Source organism: Panthera tigris, chromosome C2 (assembly GCF_018350195.1).
Source record: "Panthera tigris isolate Pti1 chromosome C2, P.tigris_Pti1_mat1.1, whole genome shotgun sequence".
Classification (NCBI taxonomy): Eukaryota; Metazoa; Chordata; class Mammalia; order Carnivora; family Felidae; genus Panthera; species Panthera tigris.
The window spans coordinates 89,940,026-89,966,348 of NC_056668.1; the positions used below are offsets into that span (position 1 = coordinate 89,940,026).

The following is a 26,323-nucleotide window of genomic DNA, read 5'->3' on the forward strand; positions in this document are numbered from 1 at the left end:
TGAGCCACGCCAGTGCCCCATGAATAAATAAACACTTTAAAAACATAAAATAAATTATAAGAGTATCTGAGGGGTGTCTGGGTGGCTCAGTCCGTTAAGTGACCAACTTCGGCTCAGGTCATGATCTCATGGTTCATGAATTTGAGTCCTGCCTCAGGCTCTGTGCTGATAGCAAAGAACCTGGAGCCTGCTTCAGATTCCGTGTCTCCCTCTCTCTGCCCCTCCCCAACTTGTGATCTGTCCTGTCTCTGTCTCTGTCTCTCTCTCTCTCGAAAATAAATAAACATTTAAAAAAAGTGTAACTTATATGCAGTAAATAGTGCTCTGAGAATAGTCATTTATCTTAAAGCATGAAGAAAGTTGATCCCAGCATTACACAAAGATTAGCAGGAGATATACACCCATTACCATGCCTGGTAATTCATATTCCATCATCTGGATGGGTAGATAGATAGATAAGCAAAATAAAATTTCTCTTTTATTATGATCCTCCTACAAAGAACTTCTATCACAAAGGTTATAGAAAACTATGATATTATTTGGCATTATTTGTCGCAGTGATAAGGTGATAATCAAGAATAAAATAGCTGTTTCTGTCATGTAAAGCACCCCAAAGTGAAAGCACACCTTTTTTGGAAAGTTTTAAAGGGGTCTTTATATAGTATAATGGTGATTTTTTTTTCTTTTTCAGTTATTACAAGATTAACATTGTGCATCATCATGATCCCTATGCACAGCTCAAATTTGTCTCTGGCAGTACTCAGCTGAAAATCGAATTTGGTTTCCTTGGAAACATGCTAACAGAGCACTAAAAGACAAAGAATCCAAATGCTACATATAGAAATCTAGTTTCTTTTTGGGTAGCTAGTTTGGTGGGGGGCGGGGGGATATAGCAATCTCAAGATCAAATTAAATTTTATAAAATAATGAATTTCATCTAATTTATTTTTAAGAAAGTCTTAAGCTTCCAAGAAAGACTTTATTAGCTGAATACTTTAAATTGAGTACTGAATTTAATCAATTCCTTTGTGCAAAGTTTAATGCTTGCTTTTTTGTTAAATTATAAAATACGGAATTGATCAGTGAGACCTACTAATGTCTATAATATTTGCTCTATAGTGATCCAACATTCCAATAACTAGAAAAGCAATCAGTGAGAAGTCAGGGAAATGTGAGGACTATAAAATGGACTACATGCTGATAATTATCAAGAAACAATGAACACTTTATTGAGAATATTTTCATAACAAGCAAAAGATGAGGTGGTCTGCTTCTAAAAATCAAAACAATTTTCAATTTTCCTTAAAATGCTGTGATGAATCTCATAACCTATTAAGAAAAATATTGCTCTAATCACTTGTAAATATTAATGTTTCCATTTGGCTACTTTATTCACAAACTTTGGGGGGATAAAGATATTAAAGGCTTTATCAACAAATGTACAATATTAACTAACATTATTTGCTATGTGTGAGGTATATGATCATCTCAACAATTTGGTAGATGCTATTATTCTCACCAATTTATAGATAAAACAGCAAAGATTTTAACAGTATAAATTACTCAAAGTGACACAATTACTAAATAGTGGACTTAGGATTAAAAATCACATTTATGTGTACCTTCTTCTTTCTCTCTCTTAGTCTCAAAATAAATAAATAAACTTAAAAAGGGTGTGTGTGGCAGTGGGGAGGGGGTGCCTGGGTGGCTCTGTCAGTTAAGTAGCTGGCTTTTGATTTTGGCTCAGGTCATGATCTCACAGGTCATGATATCAAGCCCTGCATATCTAGTCACAGTTCATGATATTGTGCTGTGAGTACAGAGCCTGGTTGGGATTCTCTCTCTTCCTCTCTTTCTTTCTTTTTTTTTTTTTTCTTTTTTATTTTTTTTAACGTTTATTTATTTTTGAGACAGAGAGACAGAGCATGAACAGGGGAGGGGCAGAGAGAGAGGGAGACACAGAATCCGAAACAGGCTCCAGGCTCTGAGCTGTCAGCACAGAGCCCGATGCGGGGCTCGAACCCACGGACCCTGAGATCATGACCTGAGCCGAAGTCGGACGCCCAACTGACCAAGCCACCCAGGCGCCCCTCTCTTCCTCTCTTTCTGCCCATTTCTCTCTCTCTCTCACTCTCTCTCTCTCTCAAAATAAATAAACTTTAGGGAAAAAATCACACCTGTGTTCCAAAGCCTTAACATCCCCAATCTCCAGCCTTAGCTTTGTAAATCTAGAATATAGCAAATGTAGATGTGTGTGTGTGTGTGTGTGTGTGTGTGTGTGTGTGTGTGTTGCATATGTGGACCTAATATCTTTGATTAAGTAGAATAAGGAAAACAATAAACCCTATGAAAACTAATTATTTGTGGGATACTCTGAGAGTACTGTTTTAACAATTTTGAAGTTAAATAAAAGCAAATGTGAAACTTTATTTAAAAAAATTTAAGATTTATTTATCTTAGTGAGACAGAGACAGAGAGACAGAGAGACAGAGAGACAGAGAGAGCAGGGGAAGGGCAGATAGAAGGAGACACAGAATCCAAAGCAGTCCAGGCGCTGAGCTGTCAGCACAGAGCCTGATGTGGGGCTTGAACTCATGATTGCAAGATGACCTGAGCCAAAGTTGGAGGCTCAACCAACTGAGCCACCCAGGTGCCTTACAACTTTACTTTAAAAAAAAAAAAAAATGCTTAAACCAAATTACAGTGAACTTCCAAAACCAACATTGCTTGGATCCATCCATACATTTTCTAGTGTCTGTTTTTGTTAATTTCTGCATACTAGAAATGATATAAATCTATATGAATTACAAAATGACTAAAAGCATTTCTGAGTTCTGAGAACTTCTGATTGTCTTCGTTCCTTGTTGTGCAAAGAAGCAACACTTTCACATTCAATTTCTACCCAGTTGCATATCTTACCTCTTAATCTACTAAATCTTTTCATATTCCTCAATACCAGCTAACTCCAATCTCTATGTGAATAAAAGAAAGAAAAAGCAAAGCAAAGGAGCACCACACTTTCAATCTGAAAGACAATATATCAGTCTTGATGACCATTAAGTAAGCTTATCACATTATTTTCCCTCAAGTCAGATATTTTTCCTACAGAATAATTAGCTACATTTGAGGAAGTCCTGTGAAAATCTGAAGAGACCATGTTGTGGGTCATTTGCATTATATAACCCACAGTGACCCCTACATTCCAATGACATAATCTCTAGCAACTGCAGCAAGTGTGGGATGCATACATAAAACATATATATCTCCGAGGTTATGGTGACATGATAAAAGTCTAATTTCATTCAATCTTGCAGTCCAACTACAAAGAAAGTTTTCAAAATCTAGAATACTGAAAGGTTTATGATCAGTCACTTTCCTCTAAAAATCTCAACATTTGTCTTTCAGGAATGAGTACAAAATATACATAAACCTATAAATCTATACTCTCCTGGTCTTCAGGTGAATATTACACAATAGTGAAATAAAAATTCTGTGATCCTAGAAATTCTATGACAAAAATAGAATGCTCTTTTTACCTTTTATTTCTCTGATATTTATGTTATAAATTTATTTTTATTTTTTATTTTAGAGAGAGAGCGCATGAGCAGGGGAGAGGTGCAGAGGGAGAGATAGAGAAAGAATCTCAGCACAGAGCCCGACGCAGCACTCAATCCCAAGACTTTGAGATCATGACCTGAACAGAAATCAAGAATTGGACACTTAACTGACTGAGCAACCCAGGTGCCCCTCTGATATTTATGTTATATTTGATGATCTGCAGTTGATCTTTCTATACAATTTAGTGATTAAATCTCAAAGTACTTATTTAGGATTCCATTTTTTTTAATGCACTTAAATAATTATATGAATAGTGCATTCATAAAGACAATGCTCTTTATCAAGTATTCAGAATCCTGGAATTCTGGCGGAACTTAGAATGAGGAAGCAAAAGAGGGCCTGGCTCTGACCAGGAAAAAAAAAAAATACTGGCATTCTGAGGTAAATATCTTTGAACTTCCACTCATATTTTCTTGAAAAATGAGACCATGCCTGTCCCTGGTTCATAATTTTAGTAGGAAAGAAAAGAGATGATAGTCAAACTCTCAGATGGCCACTACCTATCTCTAAAGAAAACTCTCTTATCTGATATTTAGGCTGAAAAGGTTTAGCATATTGGATAGTTAATAATATGCTAGACTGTATTTTGGGAGTTGAAACTCAGCTATAGTATTAACTAGCTTTGAGACTTTAGCCAAATGACTTTAGACAAGCCATTTCAAAGTCTGTATCTCAGCCACCTCATAAGTAAAATTAGGGGTTTGGAATGGACAATTTCTAAAGCCCCTTTCAACAGACATAAAAATACCAGTAGCAAGCCATTTAAGGTGCACAAAACACATTATTTGCTTTCCTTTTCATATTAATTTTCCTTCCACGGGGAACCAACAGTAAATTCCAGCATCTATAGCAGGCATAAGCCAAAACTTGAAAATAGAAAATAGGAAAATAATGGTAGTCTAAAGCAATATGGAAACCTGATCTTACACTGTGAAGTGCTTTAAAAGGGCCTCCTTAAAAACAAACAAACAAACAAACAAACAAACAAAAAAACAAAAAAACTGCAGTGCCCTTTGTTTCATAATACTAAAATCTGAAGTATTGTTACATATTGTTGGAGTGGGAAGAAATCTCTTGTCGATGAATGTTTCCATGATTTTTAGAAGTGATTTTCCAGTGATTTTCAAAAACACTTTCAGTAATCACAAAGAACATACCATGCAATCCAAGACTATAATAGCATATGTGTTCTTCGCTATTTAGCAAGAAACACACAAAAATATTATAATAGTTTAGCACTATTTGGCCAACTCCAGTTAACTAAGACATTTAGGGATACATGATCCAATGAAATACTGACAACTAGGATCATAAATTAAAATGATGGCCTTTCTTTCAATCAAATACCTTTTTATTCCCTTCTTTGACTTTTTCTTCTGTTTCCCAGTAGCGAGAATGGCATGAGTTTGACTATCAGCTTCCTCACAAGTTTTGATACTAATGATTACGATACTTGATACAAGACTATAATTCTCCATGTCCCCTTGAGCTAAAATCACAACTCTAAAATTCCGTGGCAAAAATATTTTTCATGTATCTACTGCTGACACATATTCCAGGAATAAAAAATACTCATATTTTTAAGTGCATAACACCATAAAAAGTCATATATATGTGTGTATGTATATATATATATATATATATATATATATATACACATATATATCTCTATATATGTGTATATATATATATATACATATATATCTCATGCATATCATATCTTTCCAATCACATATAAAGCCATGGTCTGGAGATAATTTTTTTTTTTCATTTCAAACATGAAAAAATATGAGCAGTAATATGTTATTTCTATGGCACATTTTAGCAGTTTGTTTCATCTGTGAAGTCCAAAACTCCCATATGGGGTTTGTGTCTGGGTGAGCTGGGGTTACATTGCTGTCAACAAATTTTAAACATCTTCCTCAATTTAAGCTCATTTGCAAAATAAAGAACAATATTTTAAACATTTCTTCCATCCTGGACTTGGCTTTTTCCTTACTGCCTCCCCACATAAATAATTAAAGGCCATGTTGATGTCTGAAAAAAGGAATATTAAAGAATCTAGGCTTTCCTGTTAATGATAGTGGGAACTCATTAAAATTAATTAACTCTTTCAAAATGCTCTTAGGCACAAGAGCAGTTATATAACTATTTTTGTTTTATTAGATTATTAGAATAAAAAAAGACACACAGCTAGTACATTGAAATTTGAGGTACAGTGTCTCATCACATGGTTTCTGTTCATAAACCATGAACTTTGATAGTAATAAGGCTTTTGTGTCATGAGAAAGCATGACTATCAAAACTCAGAAAAAAGTTTTACTTCTCAAGAGCAAGCTTCTCTTTTATTTTTATTTTCTTGCTTTGCTTTGCACAAGGCATTTAAAATCTGTTGAATAAGATATATATTGCAGACATTTGTTATGCAATCATATGAACCTTAACTTGCTGAAGGATTCATATTTAATATTGATACAAAGTTAAGACTGTGATAAACTAGAAATTTAACATATTATAGAGCTTTAGCGGAATGCTAAGAAATGGACTGGAAACATTTAAAAAATATGCATCATGGCAAGCTTAGTCTCCCACTACTGAAGGGATTAAAACATATTCATATTTGAAAATAGTCTAGTGAGTTGTAGTGAAAGACTTATACAAACTCTTAACATTTAGATCCGTACTTCTGCTGTGATGTTTCTATAAATCTCAAGTGACTGCTGCTGTTCTATCTTTAAATAATAGGATTCCCCTGGACTTTCTTTTCCTCTGGATTAGCTGTGATAAGAACCTCTCTAAAATGAATTAGGAGTGAAACCCATCTCACTTCTCACAAAGGTTCATGTTAGTAGATTACATCATTAATCATTAAATGTTATAGGTTTGTTCAAACCCATAACATTGAATAAAAAAACTTAAATCATACAACAAATATTTGACATGAGCTGCCTTCTTACAATGCCCTTGAAAGTTATTTTGATGAGCTCATTATACTCAAAATAACATGTTTTCTTGTGTCACCATACTTTCTCACTGATTCAGTAATTTTCTTCAATAATGGAGACAGATCCTATTAAACTAAGTGTAATTTTGAATTAGTGACATGTATAAATCGAAAAAATATATTAAAGAAACATTTTCCAGGAATGAAAGAGAACATATCTAATACTCAGAGGCTATATAAGCAATGCTACAGACATTGCAGTAAAAGCCTCTACCGCTAATTTTTCATTTGTATTCTCAACAATCCTGTCAATACCATGCATATTTTAGAGATGAGGAAATTAACTCAGAGAAGTTAAGTAACCTAGATAGGGTCACTCAGCTAACATGAGGTAAAGCCAGGAGTTTCTTATTCCAATAGCCCAGGAATTTTGATCTATACCATGTTGTAGTACCCATTTTCTTATAAATGTTCCATGTTATAGTGTAACTGTCAGGTGACCTGGATGTTAAAGATATTTGATAAGAGAAGAGAAAAATATTTCATATAAAGAAACACTAAGAAATTTAAGTCCTTTAGAGTAAAGTAATATTTAGAGATGGAAATTCTTCTGTGAAAGCAGTTAGAGATAGAAATCAAAGCTCATTTCAGGGGGTAATAGGAAGCTATCTTATTGAAAACTAGCAAGAATTTGACTTGAGTGTACTGAAGTGATACAGAGACATGTATTTTATATAACAGAACCTTAATTTTTTAACAGCTTTATTGACGTGTAATTTGCATAGCATAAAATTCACCCACTGCAATATACAATTCCATGATTTTAAGTAAATTTATAGGGTTGTGAATCTATCTCCATAATCCTGCTTTGTATTTCCATAATCCCCTCATAATTCCTTGGAGTCTCATTTGCAATCAGTCCTGTTCCTACCCACCACCTTAGGCAACCACTAACTTATTTCTCTATAAATTTGCATTTTCTGAACATTTCCTAGAAATACAATCATGCAATATGTAGCCTTTTGCATATGAGGTTTTTGAGGTTCATCCATGTTGAAGCATATATCAGCATTTCATTCTTTTTATACTGAACAGTATTTATGTGTATGGATATACCACATTTTATTTATCCATTTTCCAAATTGATGGAAATTTTAGTTGCTTATAGTGTGGAGCTATTCTGAATAATGTTGCTATAATCATTTATGTTCATATACTTATGTAGGTATAGTTTTCATTTTTTAGTAGTGGAATTAATGGGTCATAAAGTAAACTTATGTTTAATTTTTTAAGAAATTACCAAACTCCATTTCAAAGTAGCTGTATCATTTTACATTGAGAAACTTTAATTTTTATCCTTGGACTTAAATATTTAAACCTCATGTGCTGATAGGAATAGTAGACCTCCTTCGAATTGCTAGAATTAGGTGGTAAACACACCATTAAAGACTTAATGGTCGTGTTTCTCCTCAGTTCATATGTCGAAACTTTAACCTCACAGCCAGCATTTGATTATGGGGCCTCTAAAGAAGTAATTCAGGTTAATGAAGTCATCAACTCATGATCATAATTAGAATTAGTGTTTTTTTTATTAAATTTTTTTATGTTTATTTACTTATTTTGAGAGGGAGAAAGAGAGGGCCAGGAAGGGACAGAGAGAGAGGGAGAGAGAATCCTAAGCAGGCTCCACACCATCAGCACAGAGTCTGATACGGGGCTCGAATTCACAAACTGTGAGACCACGACCAGAGCTGAAACCAAGAATCAGACATTTAACTCACTCAGCCGCCCAGGTGCCCCAGAATTAATGTTCTTATAAGAAAAGACATCAGACCATCAACAAAATGAAAAGGCAACCTACTGAATGGGGGGAAATATTTGCAAATCATGTATCTGATAAGAAGTTAATACTCAAAATATATAAAGAACTCATACAACTCAATAGCAAAAACAAAAACAAAAACAAACCAACAATCCAATTAAAAATGGGCAATGGATGTGAATAAACATTTTCCCAAGGACATTCAAATGGCCAACAGGTACATGAAAAGGTGCTTAAGATCACTAATCATTGAGGAAATGCAAATCAAAACCACAATGAGATATCACCTCACACCTGTTAGAATGGCTGTTACCAAAAAGACAAGAAATAACAAGTGTTGGCAATGACGTGTAAAAAAGGGAACTAACTTTTGTGCACTGTTAGTGGGAATATAAATTAGTGCAGCCACTGTTGAAACTAGTATGGTATTTCCTCAAAAAATTAAAAATAGAACTACTAATGGTACATTTCTGGATATTTATCCCCCCAAAATGAAAACACTAATTGAAAAAGACTTTTGCATCCCCATGTGCACAGTAGCATTAATTACCATAACCATGAAATCGAATCAACCTACATTATCAGTGGATGAATGGATAAAGAAGATGTGCTAAATATACACATACAGTGGAACATTTCAGCAATTAAAAAAAATGGAATCTTTCTCTTTGCGATACCATGGATGGACCTTGAGGGCATTATGCTAAGTGAAATAAGTCAGACATAAAAACATAAAAACTGTATGATCTCACTTATATGTGGAATCTAAAACAAAAAACAAAAAACAAAAAAACAAAAAACAAACATATATACATTCATACACACACGAGCTCATGAATATAGAGAACAGACTGATGGTTGCTTGAAGTAGGGAGTGGACAGTGAGTGAAATGAGAGAAAGGAGTCAAAATGTACACATTTTTAGTTATAAAATGAATTAAATCATGGGGATATAATGTACAGCATGTTGACTATAGTTAATAACATTGAATTACTTACTTGAAAGTAGTTAGGACAATAGATCTTGAAAGTTCTCAACACGAGGAAAAAACTTGGTAACTATGCATAGTGGTGGACGTTAACGAGGTTACCTGTGGTGATCACTTTGCAATATAGTAAAACCTTGGATTGAGAGTACCACAAGACTAGCAAACATTTCTAATAAATGTTAACTGATAAATGAGCAGTGTATTGCAAAACAAGTAGTATGTGATGCCAAACATCACATGTTCACAACTGAGCCAATGGTTCTTAAATTCATTTTGAGATACAAGTGCTTTGGATTACAAGCATGTTTCGAGAATGAATTATGATCACAAACCAAGGTTTTACCATATATGCAAATATCAAATCACTACATTGTATACCTGAAACTAATACAATGTTATACCAATTATATCTCAAGATAAAAGAGGAGGAGGAGACACAAGAGAGCTCACTTGCTTCCTTTCTCTATGTGCATGTACATAGGAAAGTCTATGTGAGCACACAGTAAAGAGGGAGCCTTATGTCATCCAAGGGAAGAGCTCTAGCCAGAAACTAATCTTGATCTTTGGACTTCTCAGCCTCCAAAACTATAAGAAAATATCTGTGGTTTAAACCACCCAGTTTGTGGAGTTTTTTAAAAAAATACAATGTATTATTTATTTGGTGTTATAAAAGCAGCAAATGATCATTTTAAGAGAATGTGGAAAAGGAAAAAAAATATTTTGCAAGTAGTCTCACATTCAGAGATAAACATTGTTAATATTTAAGTAATCTTTTTCTCAATTTTGGCATATATATTTGTTGAGGCATAGTTGGCATACAATGTTACGTTAGTTTCAGGTTACAGTATAGTGATTTCACAAATCTATATGTTATGCTATGCTCATCACAAGTGTACCATCTGTCACCATACAATGCTATTACAATGTCGTTGACTATATTCCCTATGCTGTATCTTTCATTCCTGTGACTCACACATTCCATAACTGGAAGCCTGTATGTCCCACTCCCCTTCACCCGTTATGCCCATATCCCCCAAACCCCCTGCCCTCTGATAACCATCCGTTTGTTCTCTGTATTTATAAGTGTTTCTGCTTTTGGTTTTATTATTTGTTTCATTTTTGACATTCCACATATAAATGAAAGCCTGAGCAGACTAATATATATACCAACAATTTATTCAGGGCCACTAAAAGGACAGTTGAGAGCTTGCAAGATATGGAAGTTTCAGGGAAGAATATTTCTTCACTGTAGATCTCTCAAAAAACCAGTGGAGGTTTGGATTATGGAACTTCCTCTGAAATATGAGTAACTAGAATATGTCATATGTTTTATTTCTTTTATTCATTTCATAGATTTTAATTATAAAGAATAACAAGCAGTCTTGGATTGAAGAGATGATGATACTGAAGTTGGAGAACAGAATATAGTGAGTTAAAAGGCTAAAATAAATTGCTGATGCCATATCTACAGTTGTGGCCCATTTGCAGATTTTTTTTTTGAAATTATCTTTTTCTCACAGGCATCCAACTAACTAATTATATGCAAACAATAAGACTCAAGCTTCTGCCAAAAGAATTAGCTCTGTAGCCAATAGCAACTGACTTTGGCAGGACAGATGTATTCATTAGCATTAAAAACACTTAATGTTTTTTATTCCTGAATTAAATACTTGTAACTAATTTCCAAAAGGGACAACTGAATATATGAAGAGAGAAGACAAGTGACCCTGGGCAAAGTATTTGATTTTTATTATTGGAAAAATAAAGCTTAACTTTATTATTTTAGGAATTGGAATTCATAAAGAGAAAATAATGTGTTTTTTTAAGCTGCACTGCTTTCATGAGATACAGTGAGACTTAGTAATGATGTTTTTGAAATAAAAAGTGTTTGGATCTAAGGAAAGTTCTCTGCAGTACATATGGATTGGACTAGATATTCAAGAGTAAAATTAAAAGAGTAGTCAGTTGAAGTAAATACTTTGAAAGCACTTGGTGGCACAGTATAAAAGTCTAAAATGAATGTGACACTGGCACATATTCAAAAGCAAGGTATTTTTTTAATAATTCAATAATAATTAAAGTACAGAAGAAAGTAAGGAAAATAAAATAATCTGAATTTGCACTATTGCCATGAAGTGTACTATGGCTCCAAACTCACTCAGCTGTGTAATTTAGATTCTGATAATATCCAGTTTGTAAAAATAGTTTTAAATATCAAGCACACTCATGCCATGAACTTCTAAATACACTATCCAACTTATTTATCTAATAATTCCTCCTGAAAGAATCCTGCTATCTGCTTTTTTTTGCCCATTTCTTAGAAATGAGAATAACTAGGAAAATATTGAAATGAGAGAAACTGTCACCATTCTCTAGTCATAGCACAATGAAGGAAAGATAAATGGAATCTACCAGAAATGTGTGTAGTTATTTTGTGCCCTCCTGACCCATGCTTTAATTCTGATCTCTCAGTAAAGTATCTAAAGCAAATATGCTAAATCTCCAGTCATGTGAAATGGGGTATGACAACCCAATATGAGAAAGAGTGGAAAAATAAAACATGGCTTTAGTGTTCACCACCTTGTGCTGAATGTTATAACAAAACTCTACTGTGGGTACACCAGTTCTAGACCAAATCAACATTGTAAACTAATTGCTTTGTTTCTGATTGCTCTAAGGGATATTCAAAGAAAATAAATACAGTGCTGTAACAAGCGCAAGAAATGAGAGCGGCTGCCTAGAGACATTCTTTCTGCCATGACGCCATAGTAACTGTCAAAGAAGTCCTCTGTGTACAGTAATCTAAGTGCTGCTAAGGCTCCTCTTACTCAGATAGTTCTTAAATCTATACAGGGCTCCAGGTGCAAAGCACTTCACAAACATTACTTAGAATCACTGTGCTTCCCAGTGAACTGTGATTTCTTCTATGTTACTTCTTTCATAGCAAACATACCAACCAAAAGTTCCTGTCAGACCTTAATCCTCACAAACCTTTCCTCTTTCTAAGAGAATCTTTTGAAAATTTTAACATGAAATTCTGTAATCAAAGATTCAAAATGAATCTAATTGACATTAAGACAAAATAGTGGGAAAATAATCTGAATATAATAGCTGTGGTCCAAAAGAAAGTTATAGACATCTACATCTTAATGAAGAACTCAACCAACAAATGCAATTAATAAACTTTCTGTATTTATCCATAAAGTTTATTATATGAGAGCTTAAATGATACTCTAAAGAAAGGTATTTCCTTCCCCTTATGTCATACATGTCAGACATTTAGAAATAATTTTCAGAGTACACATGCCATATCACATTTAATGATAACATATATGTGGGTTTACATTTTGAATTTCCAATAATTTATATGCAAAATACATATTCATATTCTAAAAAACCTTATATGTCAATTGCCTTAAAGTAAAAAACACATCAACATACATTTTGAGGATTTTTTTTAGAATGAGAGACAGCGTAGTCGGGCAGAGGGGCAGAGGGAGAGGTAAAACCAGATTCAATGCTCAATGCAGAGCCTGGTGCAGGGCTTGATCCCACGACCCTGGGGTCATGACCTGAGCTGAAATCAAGAGTCAGACACTCAACTGACTGACACCTAGGCACCCCAAATTTTGAAGATTTTTTTTTAAATTTTTAATGTTTTTTATTTATTGTTGAGAGACACAGAGAGAGAGAGAGCAGGTGAGGGGCAGAGAGAGTGGGAGACAGAATCTCAAACAAGCTCTGTGCCATCAGCATAGAACCTGATTTGGGGCTCAAACCCACGAACCATGAGATGACCTAAGCCAAACTCAAGAGTCGGATGCCTAACTGATTGAGCCATCCAGGCATCCCTGAAGATTTTTAATGAAAATTTTACAGAAGTAAATAGTTAGCATTTTTTATAAACTTTTATAGAATATAAAAATATGTATAATGTAATTATTATAGCTTTTTATGGTTAATATTTAAAATGTGTGATACAAATGTATATCATATTTCCTTTGTGGAAATTCTAAGTGGAAGTATAAGTTTCATTTTATATGAAGGTGTGTGTTTAAATATACAACTATATCTACACCCTTCAGAATATCTCTTTAATAAGAGAACAGAATCACACATCAACTGGCATACAGGAAACTAGTATTTCATATATGATTAATCTGTAACTATAGATTAAAATTTTATTAAACTGCAAGAATTTTCCTATAGATAAAATTACAAATTATTTTCAGCTGTGTTTTTTAAAGAAAATCTATTCAAAGACATAGAAAATGATATTAACATCTACTTATAATGTCCTTTCACTGCAGAATTCAGAAAGCTTTATTTTATATTAGCTTATTCAATCGAATAGAATTTTTGTTGTTTTTATTTTCTGGAGTAGAAGCAGTTTCTGGAAACCACTAAGGTAGAAGGATTTCATTTTTTAATGTGTTTCTAAGACATTTGAGACATCTTAACTCTGTGTATAGACTGAATTGTGAACAGCCCTTATCCTTAAAATTTACTTTACACTAGTATTTCCCAAAATATGTGCCATGAAAAACTACTTCTATTTTGAAAATACTGGTCTAAACAAATTTAAGCAGGCATTTGTTTTTGTTTTTGTTTTTTTGGAAAGAGAGATAGAACACAAGTGTGGGAAAGAGGCAGAGGGAGAGAGAGTGGGAGAGAATCCTGAGCAGTGTCCATCCTCAGCACAGAGCTCAATCCCACAACCCTGTGATCATGACCTGAGCTGAAATCAAGAGTCAGATGCTCAACTGACTGAGCCACTCAGGTGTCCCCTCTCCTTTTTTTTAGCAGGCATTTTTTAAAAAATATAATTTACTGTCAACTTAGCTAATATACAGCGTATACAGTGTGCTCTTGGCTTCAGGGGTAGATTCCCGTGATTCATCGTTTACATACAACACCCAGTGCTCATCCAAACAAGTGTCCTTCTCAATGCCCATCACCCATTTTCCCCTCTCTCCTGTGCCAACCCCCCTCCATCAAACCTCAGTTTGTTCTTTGTATTTAAGAGCCTCTTATGGTTTGCCTCTCTGAAACTATTTTTCCCCTTTTCTTTTCCTATGATCTGTTAAGTTTCTCAAGTTCCACGTATGAGTGAAAACATATGATATCTGTCTTTCTCTGACTTAGCCGGCATTTTTAAGTTACAGCTTTTATGTACTTGTTTATTTACTTATTTAAGAGAGAGAGAGAGAGAGAGAGAGAGTACATGAGCAGGGGAGAGGCAGAAGGAGAGAGGGAGAGAAAGAATCCCAAGCAGGCTGCATGCCCAGCTCTGAGCACTACACAGGGCTTGATCTCATAACCATGAAATCATGACCTGAGCTGAAATCAAGAGTGGAACATTTAACTAACTGAGTTAACAAGGTACCCCAAATGGCAGCATTTCAGTCTCTGGTTTAATAATATACTTTGTGACTAACTAATAATGTGTATATGATATGCAGACTTTTCAGAAAACTAATTGACTCTAGATTCTCCTTCCATCTTTCACAAGACAATCTGAAGTTATTACTGTGCTATAGAGCCTATTTTTAGAATGTTAATGTAGGCTTTCATGATTAAGAATTTTAGAAGTAAAAAAGTTTTAGAAGTAATTACAATAATGTTGCCATGAATTCACAATTTTGAGTGTAAAAAAAGATATAAAAAAGTTAAATGTGATGTTTAAATCAAGCTGACTATATAATTTTTAAGGTATATTATTTTCTAATTCTCCCAATTTAAATTCTAAAAGTAATATCACCCCATCATCATGAGCACCTTCAGTGGCCAGATATTACCCCCTTCTACCATTCTCCATTAAAGGAAACTAAAGATTGTTGGAGAAATGGCTCATTATAAGTCTTGGGCAGGGATAGTAAAAGGCAAGTCTCAAAAATCTTATGCCAAAAAGCAAGGAAACTGTCAAAGATTGATGTGGTCATGTCAAAAAATCTTAGGATAAATCTTGAAGGAGTTCTTTCTTACCAAAGTTGTGACAATCTGAGCATCTAACACGAATGATTTTAGTTGATAGAGATCATTGATTCTATAAAAATTGATTTAATAAATAAAAATACTGCAAAAGGAAAACACCAAAAACATTTATTATTACCGTTTGAGGAAGCTATTACACCAACTCCACGAAAATTATTATTAGAGAAAATTAAACACGTAATCTGACTTTTAATAGAAACTATTTTTCACTGTTAACCAGTTTTCCTTTATTTAAGAATATCTGCTAATAAATGCAGAACAAAACTTAAAATTAGAAAATTATCATCCTACAATCTTTAGTAAAACTAGTGAATCAGGCAAGAATCATCAATTATCATTAAAACTATTAGGTAAATGATTAATGGATGTGATTTGTGCTGATAACCACCATTTCTGTTTCTTCTCTGTTAGGATTCCTGGTAGTCATACCTTTCCCAGTCTCCTTGAAGTTAGGCACAGTCATGTAACTTGCTTTAGTTAATGATATATGAATGGAAGCTCCATATGTTACTTATGGGCAGAAACATTTAAAAGTCATTCCATATTTGTCCATTTCACTCTTTACCTGCCTTGGTGATTATAAGAGTGTATTGATATGCATATGTAATTCTGGGTAATGATACAGTGAAAAGTTGCAGGCTTTGAATGAATAAGGAATATTTTTTTTTTATATTTTCAGCCACAAGATTTTGGAATCTTTGTTACTGCAGTGTAACCTAGTCTTTTCTGATTATTTTGTAATGGGGAATTGAATACTTGATTGTACTAAACTAACACCATGGATATAATTCTCTGGTAACAAGAGAAAGCATAACTGCACAATGAAGAGATCAGAATGTCATTACCTCCATCAAATGATCAATCTTAGTTTTACTGAGAATATTTCAACTAGGTAAGAAGTGTCTTTAAAGGAATGCAATATGATGTATATATCATCCATGTTGTGCTCTAGCCATAAAAGCTTAATAGCCTTTGATCAGGCCCTGAAATTTAGCTTCCAGTTAACAGAATATTCAGGGGATAGAGGAATATGCTAAATGAGTGTATATCTAGAAGATAAAACTAATGACAGGATAATTGGCCTATTCTCTTCACCAGATTAGTCTTGTGGGGGAAAAACAAACCAACAAAACCCACAATAACCTCTCTACATAAAGATGCTTAACCAAATGCAGTGTGTAGTCCCAAATTGAGTCCAGGTTTAGACCAACTAGGTAGGATATAAAGAAAACAATTAGGAAAGTTTGAATAAGAAATAGATATTAGCTAATACGGGATTATTAGTAATTCTGTTAAATGTGAAATTATTTTGAGTATTTAGGAATAAATTTTTATATTTATTTTTTTATTTATTCATTTTATAATGTGTATTTATTTTTGAAAGAAAGAGAGAGAGAGAGAGCGAGCGAGCATGAGTGGGGGAGGGGCAGAGAGACAGGGAGAGACAGAATCTGAGGCAGGCTCCAGGTATTGAGCTGTTAGCACAGAGCCTGACATGGTGCTGTAACTCACAAACCCTGAAATCATGACCTGAGCTGAAGTTGGACACTCAACTGACTGAGCCACCAAGGTACCCCTATAGTTTTATTTTTAAAATATCAATTCTAAAGTATTTAGAAATGAAGTCATTTACTTTTAAATATACCAACATATTTTTAAAAGTCTATACATTTCCAAGTTCAGTACATGACAAAAAGTATCATTTTAGAGATTCGAAATATAAAAAATTTATAATGAACTAAAACAAAGTTGAAAAAGGAAAAAGAAAAAGATGAAGATTTAAACAGATAATTTATAATTACACATAAATTAATTTTATTTTTTTAATCTTTATTTATTTTTGAGAGAGAGACAGAGTGTGAGCAGGGGAGGAGCAGAGAGAGAGGGAGACACAGAATCTGAAACAGGCTCCAGGCCCCGAGTTGTCTGCACAGAGCCCGACGCGGGCCTCGAACTCACAAACCGTGAGATGGTGACCTGAGCCGAAGTCAGACACTCAACTGACTGAGCCACCCAGGCGCCCCCACATAAATTAATTTTAAACTAGACTTCTAGTTTAAGGTTCTACATATTGAACTATTAATTATTTTACAGTGGATCACATTTCTCCACATCCTTGTCCTATTTTCTTTATTTAATTATTGTCAGACCATTGAACCAGATACTACTCAGAATGCTATTTACTGCCAAGTGAAAATCAACAGAATCAACCATCATCATCTGTTGTAAAAAATGTAAGTATTTGTCTTTAAATTTCCCATTTTATTGGTCTTGGAATGCTTCTTATACTACATTGGGAATTTCCTTTCTTTTATAAACAATAAGATACATCATGAGGTCTTATTTTATCAACTAACCCTATTTATGCCATCATTACTTTTATTCTCTGGTTTCCAGTGGTATAGCCTCTTTTCATTTCCTAGGGTAAGCTGGGCTCCCACGTATCAGATATGTTAGTAATGCAGATTTCTCTACTTGACTCTTTCTTTTTCAAACTCTGAAATTACTCTTTCAGGATAATTTTCCCAGATACTCCAGACTAAGTCAGTGTTCCCCACAGCACTTATGTAAATTCTAACAGTACTTTATACTTTGTCTCAGAACCTTAATATAGTTTGTATTGATACCTATAGTTCTATGATATCTGCCTGCCATATACTCTTGGACCTTGAGGATGATAATCATTCCTTTTTTGTTTATTGCTATATACTTTACCACTAAAACAGTGTCCAGCCACTAGAATGTGTTTAATAAAGATTTTCCTGATGGCTTTTTTGAGTTTGTGCAAGTAAAGTAGTATGATACAGTGAAATACAAGGCAAGTACACTTTCTTGCATTGTTCATTGTTATATCCCTGAACACATAGAGATGTTGAGTAAATAGGTTTTATAAGAATGAATGAGATCGGAGCTTAGCCTGAGTCCTATGTCAGCTACATACATGCTGCAATATTGATCTTCACTTCTATGGATAGCAGTTAATTACATATAAAGTGAGTTATTCAAAGGATGACTTTTAAGGATACTTTTAGCACTATACACCTGTAAACTAGGACACTCAGTTATTTACCTTGCCATTGCGGTTACTACCTTTGATGATAGTAATAGAATAAACTTTTGAGAACAATCAATCATTTTGAATCAAGAAATACTTATTTAAAAAGTGTATAGTGCCTTCATTTCCAATTGGTATTCCTATAAGTTTTTTGTAGAATCAAACAAGTTAATTTTCACATTTATATGGAAGAAAAAGAGGGAAAGAACAGTCAAGATATTCTCACAGAAGAATTAAGTAGGAACCATGAATTACCAAATAGGAAATCCTGTTTTAAAGACATAAGGCTACCACCCAGTCGGGGGAAAAAAAGAAGATAAAGACATAATGCTAAAACAGTGTTGTGTTTGTACACTAACGGACAAATAGACTGAAGAATAGAATTGAGAGACCAGAAACTAATCTTTACATACACAGAAAGTTTATATGTTAGTTTAATGTATGTATGTATACATTAATACATACATACATACATTTAATGTATGTATATATGTTAGTTTAATTATTTATCATTAGGGAAGGATGGAATTATCACTAAATTAGGCAGAAAATTAGAAATTACACCCCTAACTAAATCATCACAATCATCATTATCATCATCATCATCATCATCATAATCATTATTATGGTAGATTAAATATGTAAATGTTAAAGGAAAAATTATAAAAGTATTATCTCAGGACATGGAAGGATTTCTTAAAACTCTGAAAACACTAAACATAAATAAAGAAATTACTAAACTACATTACACTGAAATGAATAACTGCTCAGTAAAAGATACAATAAAAAGAGTGGAAATAAAAGTCAAAACCTGGGAGAAGATATTTCCAACACATGTAACTTATAACAAGTTCATGGCCAGAATAAACAAATATCTCCTATGAGTCAATAAAAAAGATGAAGTATCCAATAAATTTTTTTTAACTTGGCAATGATTTTAAGAGGCACTTAGAATACATACATACATACAAACAAACATCTAGAAAACCCAAACTGCCAATATGTGAAACCATTCGATTTCATTAGCAATCAGAGAAAGGCACATAATTTAAACTACAATTAGGCAGTATTTGCACATATCAGATTAGCAAAAATGAAAAAACTATCAAGTTTGACATAGGATTAAAGAGAATTGTCACGCATGGCTCCAAGAATCAAGACTACATGAGTCCACTTAGCTTAACTATCAGCACTGAAAACTATGTGTCAGCATAACCACTTATACCAGAAAAAATTAGCTTATGATAATAAAGCTTTAAACTAATAAATAACTTCACTGTTTGTATCAAGAAATTTCTACAAACCAATATATCCAGATGAATAACTTACTCTTCTTTGCAAACACCTCACTTCCCTGGGCAATAATTCTCTCACTTGGAAAAATAGCTCATTTATCAGTCTTCCCTTTATCACGTACACCAACTCCTATTGTCATCAATTTTTCCCATTAACAGTTATTTCTCTGAACTAAAACACTCACCTTAAAACTTAAGTCCAGACACTCAAATCTTCTATAAATATTTCCTGCAGGATACTCCCTCCTAAAATACTACTACGATTCAGTCAATATTGTCCTCTCTTTGTGAGGTCAGTATAATAACTTTTGCTTAATCAGTAGACTCTTCTGGTGGTCTTTGGGGGACCTGGCAGTCAATTATCCTAGCAACTTAGCATTACCTTCTAGGTTTAAACATATTCATACCCTATAACCCAGTAATTCCATTTCTCAGTATATATCTTAGAGAAATTCATATACAAGGATACTTGTACAAAAATATTCTTAATTGTTGCTGGAAACAAGCCAAATACATATCAACAGTGGAGCAGTAGGTAAACTTTGGTATTTATGCAATAAAAAGTTTTACAGTAATAAAAATAAACAAACTACATTTATACCTACCAATGTAGATGAGGAAGAGGCAAATCAGCTTTCCTTCATTACCAATCAAAATTTGTATTACTATTCTAAAACTTAAAACCCAGCTAACATAGATCTTTACTACTTATTCCTCAAAGTCAAATATATCTTCATTCTTCTGAACAAATACTGCAACTCTCTTTTCAAATAGTTGACTGAAATAAAATATACCACTTAGAGAGATTCAATAAAGCCCGTTTTATTTAAAAAAAAAACACAATAAATTATTTCCCCAAGTCATCTAACATAAAAATTAGTTTTTCTACTCTGAAATAATCCTACTTTCTAAGACTCTCATCAGTCTCTTGTTCATACATTTACTACTTGGTCCTGTGTTCCCAGTCAGTTATTGTTTTCATTCTGACATATCCATATGTCTTCATACCCTCCTCCAACTGGGTTTTCACTAGTCTGAATTAGCCAAGATTAATTAAAGAAGATGCGATGTGGGGCGCCTGGGTGGCTCAGTCGGTTAAGCGGCTGACTTCAGCTCAGGTCACGATCCCGCGGTCCGTGAGTTCGAGCCCCGTGTCGGGCTCTGGGTTGATGGCTCAGAGCCTGGAGCCTGCTTCCGATTCTGTGTCTCCCTCTCTCTCTGCCCCTCCCCTGTTCATGCTCTGTCTCTCTCTGTCTCAAAAATAAATAAAACGTTAAAAAAAATTAAAAAAAAAAAAAAAAAGATGCGATGAACCCTAATTACCTGATCTTCCTTACTCTCATTCTTCCAAACCAGGGTTTTAAAAACTTCAACTTCTTTTCCATAGTGATTAGGGTATGTGAACGAGGCCTAACCCAATCAGCACTGTTATTTCTGTGGTCACAAGAAATAATTCAAAGTAAGCATGAGACCAGTTCAGAGTAATAAGAAGAGGCTCCATTTGGCTGAGGCTTTCTAGAAATCAGCATCTTCACTCTTCTGAGAAATTCACCAGAAAAGAGATCTCTCTTGCTTTGACAGAATTATGTATAGCTATGATTCCAGGAACTGCTGGTAGCATTTTTCTCCTACTTGCAGAAAGCTCAACAGAGAAAAGGGTACAACCAAGAGGATAATAGATAAGTGGATCAAGGGTTATGTTTGAGCTACTCCTGAAGCATGCCTTTTCTAGAACTTTCAGTTACATGAGAAAAATAGAACGATTTTATTCTTATTGAACAAGTTTGCATGCAGGTCCTCATTAGTGGCAAACAAAACCATCCTGATATGTACTTTTTTTAACTTTTGAAGGAAATATCTTTAAAATGGGATTATATTCTTCCTAGTTTTCTTAAAAGTCAGTAACTATAAGGATCATAATTCTTTTTCTTGACCACTAGGGATCATAATTCTGATTTTTCATTATTGTTTTATTTTAGAGAGCAGAAATATTACTATTTTGAGCCTCTGCAAATGGTCAAGAACACTGTAACTATAAATATAACTAATTCCTAAACCTTAGTTTAAAAAATTAAATAGACATATTAGTAAATAAATAATAATTAATTTTAAATAAATGGTTTTTCTATTACAAACAAAAATTCTGTTTGCCTTTCAAATAAAAATTTGTTTGAATTATTCAAATTTAAGTCTCACTCATTTCCTAAAATCAATTTAGTATCATAAAAATGTAATGGAATACTTCATTCTATCCTAAAACACCAATTACTATGAACTCTGAAAGACATTGCATAATTCAAATGGTGACTACTAAGTGCCAAAAAAAACCCCTGCAATTTTTAAATATTTTCTGTGTCTCATCATTAGCAGAATATACAGGTCCAAAGATTATTTAAACAAACAAACAAACAAACAAACAAACAAACAAACAGGGGTGCCTGGGTGGCTCAGTCAGTTAAGCATCCAACTCTTGGTTTTGGCTCAGATCATGATCTTAATTCGTGAGTTTGAGCCCGTCATCAGGCTCTGCACTGACATTGTGAAGCCTGCTTGAGATTCTCTCTCCCTGTCTCTCTGCCCTTTCAGTTCTCTCTCTTTCTCTCAAAACAAAAAATAAACTCAAAAACCAACCAACAAAAAGACAAACAGGATGACATTCAGACTTTCCTGGAAGAGAAGACAAGTGGGGAACACTGAGAGTGACTGGCACTGAAAATCTGTATCATATCACATAATGAGTGCATATGTGTGTGATCTGTTTGTGTGTAAGGGGATCTTTTATTACAGTCACCCATGGGGACAGTGGGCACTGTCCCGAGGACATGTAAGCATTATGACCAAAGTCCATTGTAATAGACTCCAAAAGACTGCCCAGATACTTCTGGTTTGTTGTGCTACATTTGATTTTTTAACAAGTGGTTATTCCCTGGAGTATTTAAATCTTTTCATTATACAGAGGCTTTATTTACAGCAGTGTTTGGAAGGACATTTGACCTGCCTATCCAGAGTTAATCTGTTATCCATTGACTACTCTGCCCCTTGTCTCTGTACTTCTATATCATTTCAAGGATGATATTATCTGAAAATGTTATGAAACAACAAAGAATCTCTTGTTTCATTCGTGAGGGGCAAATGAATAAATTAACATTAAAATTCACTTTCAACTTATTGACAGATACCAGAAATAAGAAGGATATATTTAGCTCACACAAAATTTTTTAAAAATGTTACTTTATGGGATGAGGCTACCATTTCCTGAATTAGATATGCAAACTTTCTCTTTTTTTTTTTTTTTTTTTTTTACATTTATTTATTGTTGAGAGACAGAGACAGACAGAGCATGAGCAGGGAAGGGTCAGAGACAGGGAGACACAGAATCCAAAGCAGGCTTCAGGCTCTGAGCTGTCAGCACAGAGCACGATGCAGGGCTCAAACCTGCAAACTGTGAGATCATGACCTGAGCCGAAGTCAGATGCTCAACTAACTGAGCCACCCAGGTGCCCCCAAATATGAAAACTGTATGAAGTAGGCTGACTGTGTCTTTAAAGTTTGTCATATTATTTATAGGTGATCATAGACCTTCCTATCCTGATTTATATCACTAGCATACTTATACTCTATAATAAATACATGTTAAAATCAGTCTTTACGTACATATGACAGAAAAAAGTACGGTTAGAGAGTAACAGCATCTCTACTTATCTTAATATGCAGTAATAAGTATATGCAGTAATATGCCTATCTTTCAATATGATGTAACAAAATATCTACTTTGATGATTAACCTCCCTTTAAAAGGGAGTCAAATTTTGACAGGTTTATATTGTGTAGTAATTTGCTTTTGAGTAATAAAAACAAAAACAAAAAAGAGAAACTGATAGTTTAAGGCATGCCTTTAGAAACTATAATATTTGTGCTATATAATGAAAAACAATAAACCAAACCTCTCTAGGCAAGAGAAAATATAGTCAGCACCATTTCCAATTTCAGTAAATGAAGATATTGAGTTTAATTATACATTTATGAAGAAAATATACACCTATAATATTTCCTTTTCAAAGCATAGGAGGTTGGTTTTAATATCCCATCATCTCCCTTGAGTAGCTCCAACCAACATTCTTTATTACAACATACAATCTCTGTATTGAAAATACATATTTGGGATATTTTCTGGCTTAGCTCATGTCATGAAACATAGTGTAGATCCCTATGGAGACCTCTTGCATCTAGTAACAATAATTTGATATAGCAGGAAAAAAAATTTCAAAGTATTTTTAAAAATAAAAACAGGAGCTTTAAATCCATAGCTTCAGAATAACCTCAAATGTACAAACAAGATTAAAGAATATCATTACATTTATTTTGTTAAGTACAATACAATATTCTCATATTTTATCCAAAAAGTATATTAATATTAAAGATACTTGGAAGACACTCAGATTTGCTCATTTAGATTAGAAATCATAGCCAGGTTTTTAAGCATGTAAAGATCTCTACCAGAAATTCTATTAGCTCATGAATACAGCATGACTTTGGAATTCAGGAAACTGAATAAAAGATATTTGGTCTCTTCCTTTTTCTCTTACTTTACATAATGCTACTAAGGTATAATTTTTAAGCTATAGTTTAGGATGACAGCTAAAGAGAAATAAAATCATTCTGTATTTTAGTCTGCCTTTCTATTCTATAGTTACAAAATGAATAGATTGTTTTAGTGGCTTGTTTTCAGCTACCATGCTTTAAGAATATTAGTATCATAACACCTGGTGCAACCATAATTCAATAATGACATTTAAAATAATTGCAGATTCATATTTCACAAATCATGTGTTTAAAATAAATGATCAGAATATAACTCCATTAATCAAAGTGATCCTGGTTAATCATTTCTAAATGTAACTAATATTAACTGAAATGGTTAAAAATTAAAATTATTTAAATGTTTTTCATCATGGAAGACACCACTATCAGCCTTTACTCATACCACTACAAAATTGAGTTAAAATTTATAGTATAAGTAAAGGCAAATATAACTACATTGTTAGAATACAAACTATATAAGAATTACTAGCCTTGACTTCCAGGCTTTATACAAGTACTGCCTTATTCTGCAATTTTAATCTCTCTGTGACACTTTCTCCACATAAATAATGGGAATAAAGGGGCGCCTGGGTGGCGCAGTCGGTTAAGCGTCCGACTTCAGCCAGGTCACGATCTCGCGGTCCGTGAGTTCGAGCCCCGCGTCAGGCTCTGGGCTGATGGCTCGGAGCCTGGAGCCTGTTTCCGATTCTGTGTCTCCCTCTCTCTGTGACCTTCCCCCGTTCATGCTCTGTCTCTCTCTGTCTCAAAAACAAATAAACGTTTTAAAAAAAAAAAAAAAAATAATGGGAATAAATACTATATTATCCCTACAATTTTCTTTTTGGAATATTGCAATATCCAAATAATTTTATAAAAGATCTCTATTTGGACATTATATAAGAAAAGGAAGATATGTATATACATTTAAGAAAAATATTTTTTAAACCCCTATATTAAAAACATATTAATATTGCATATCCTGTAATAATTAAAGATAAAGAAATATTTTTTTCTTAAATTAGGTGGGAAAAACAATGAAATGACTAATAAATTGGTATTTCTTGAGGAAACTCACAAGCAAAATTAGGTCATTTGCTAGTTTCTATGGAACCACAAGTATAAAGTACTTTTTGTTTTCCTGGATTTACTTTTTATACTCAGAGCTTTAAAAATATAATATAGAGGGACAAGATAGAGTTCTTGTAGGTCCTGAAACACAGGCTGCAGGAGGTCAGTGTCCAGGGCGGCCTCTGCAGCTATCTATGAATTTTCTTCAGGGCAAATGATATGAGGCTTGGTACATTAGTGGGGGAAGACAAATATGGAAACCAATGCTATAAAGACAACAAGCAGTTTTTTTGGCCGTCAAAAATGGGTTATATAGCCTACTGAAACTCAGTGGCAAAAACACATTTTTTGTTTGGGATATGGATGGAAGCATGGTGCCCCCAAATGGCATCATTGGCTTCACACTATGACCAATGACCCTCCAACAACAAAACCGCCTACTGCTTGTAAATTCATTTGGATAAACCATAAGTACAGTGTGAGTGGCACTCCAGAAAAATGTGTAACTTATTCTATTACTAGAAAGAAGATTCAAGAGTGGGTTCTACCTTCAATACCTTACAAGTGAAGACAATGGAAAATAATTTAAACATGTAAAGTATGAGTTCTTCCCGCAATTGCACTTTTACTACTTACTATTAACTTGATTAAAAATATTTGCTTAAAAAATATTATAACATATATAATAAAAATATAAAAAGTATATAATAAAATATCCTATATGGATGGAGAGAGAGAGAGAGCACATTTGGGGTTCCAGAGGAAAAATACTATTAATCCAATAATGGGATAGCAGCTTTCTTCTGCTTCCCCAAATGGTATATACTGACACTTGATTTTAAATGTCCTTTCCTTCTCAGCATAGCTAAGGTGTTTTGCTTTGTTTATTTTTGATTTGTTGTTGTTTTTTAATGTATTTTTTAGCTAGTGGGGAGGGGGCAGACAGAGAATCCCAAGC

General features: G+C 33.7%; 1 protein-coding gene and 1 pseudogene across 18 annotated transcripts in view; one reads left to right on the forward strand and one right to left on the reverse strand.

Annotated features, from left to right (window-relative positions):
- NAALADL2 (N-acetylated alpha-linked acidic dipeptidase like 2) overlaps positions 1 to 26,323 on the reverse strand; it is a 1,331,477-nt gene that overhangs the window by 132,440 nt on the left and 1,172,714 nt on the right. The window lies entirely within an intron of this gene.
- LOC102970921 lies at positions 21,026 to 25,933 on the forward strand (annotated as a pseudogene).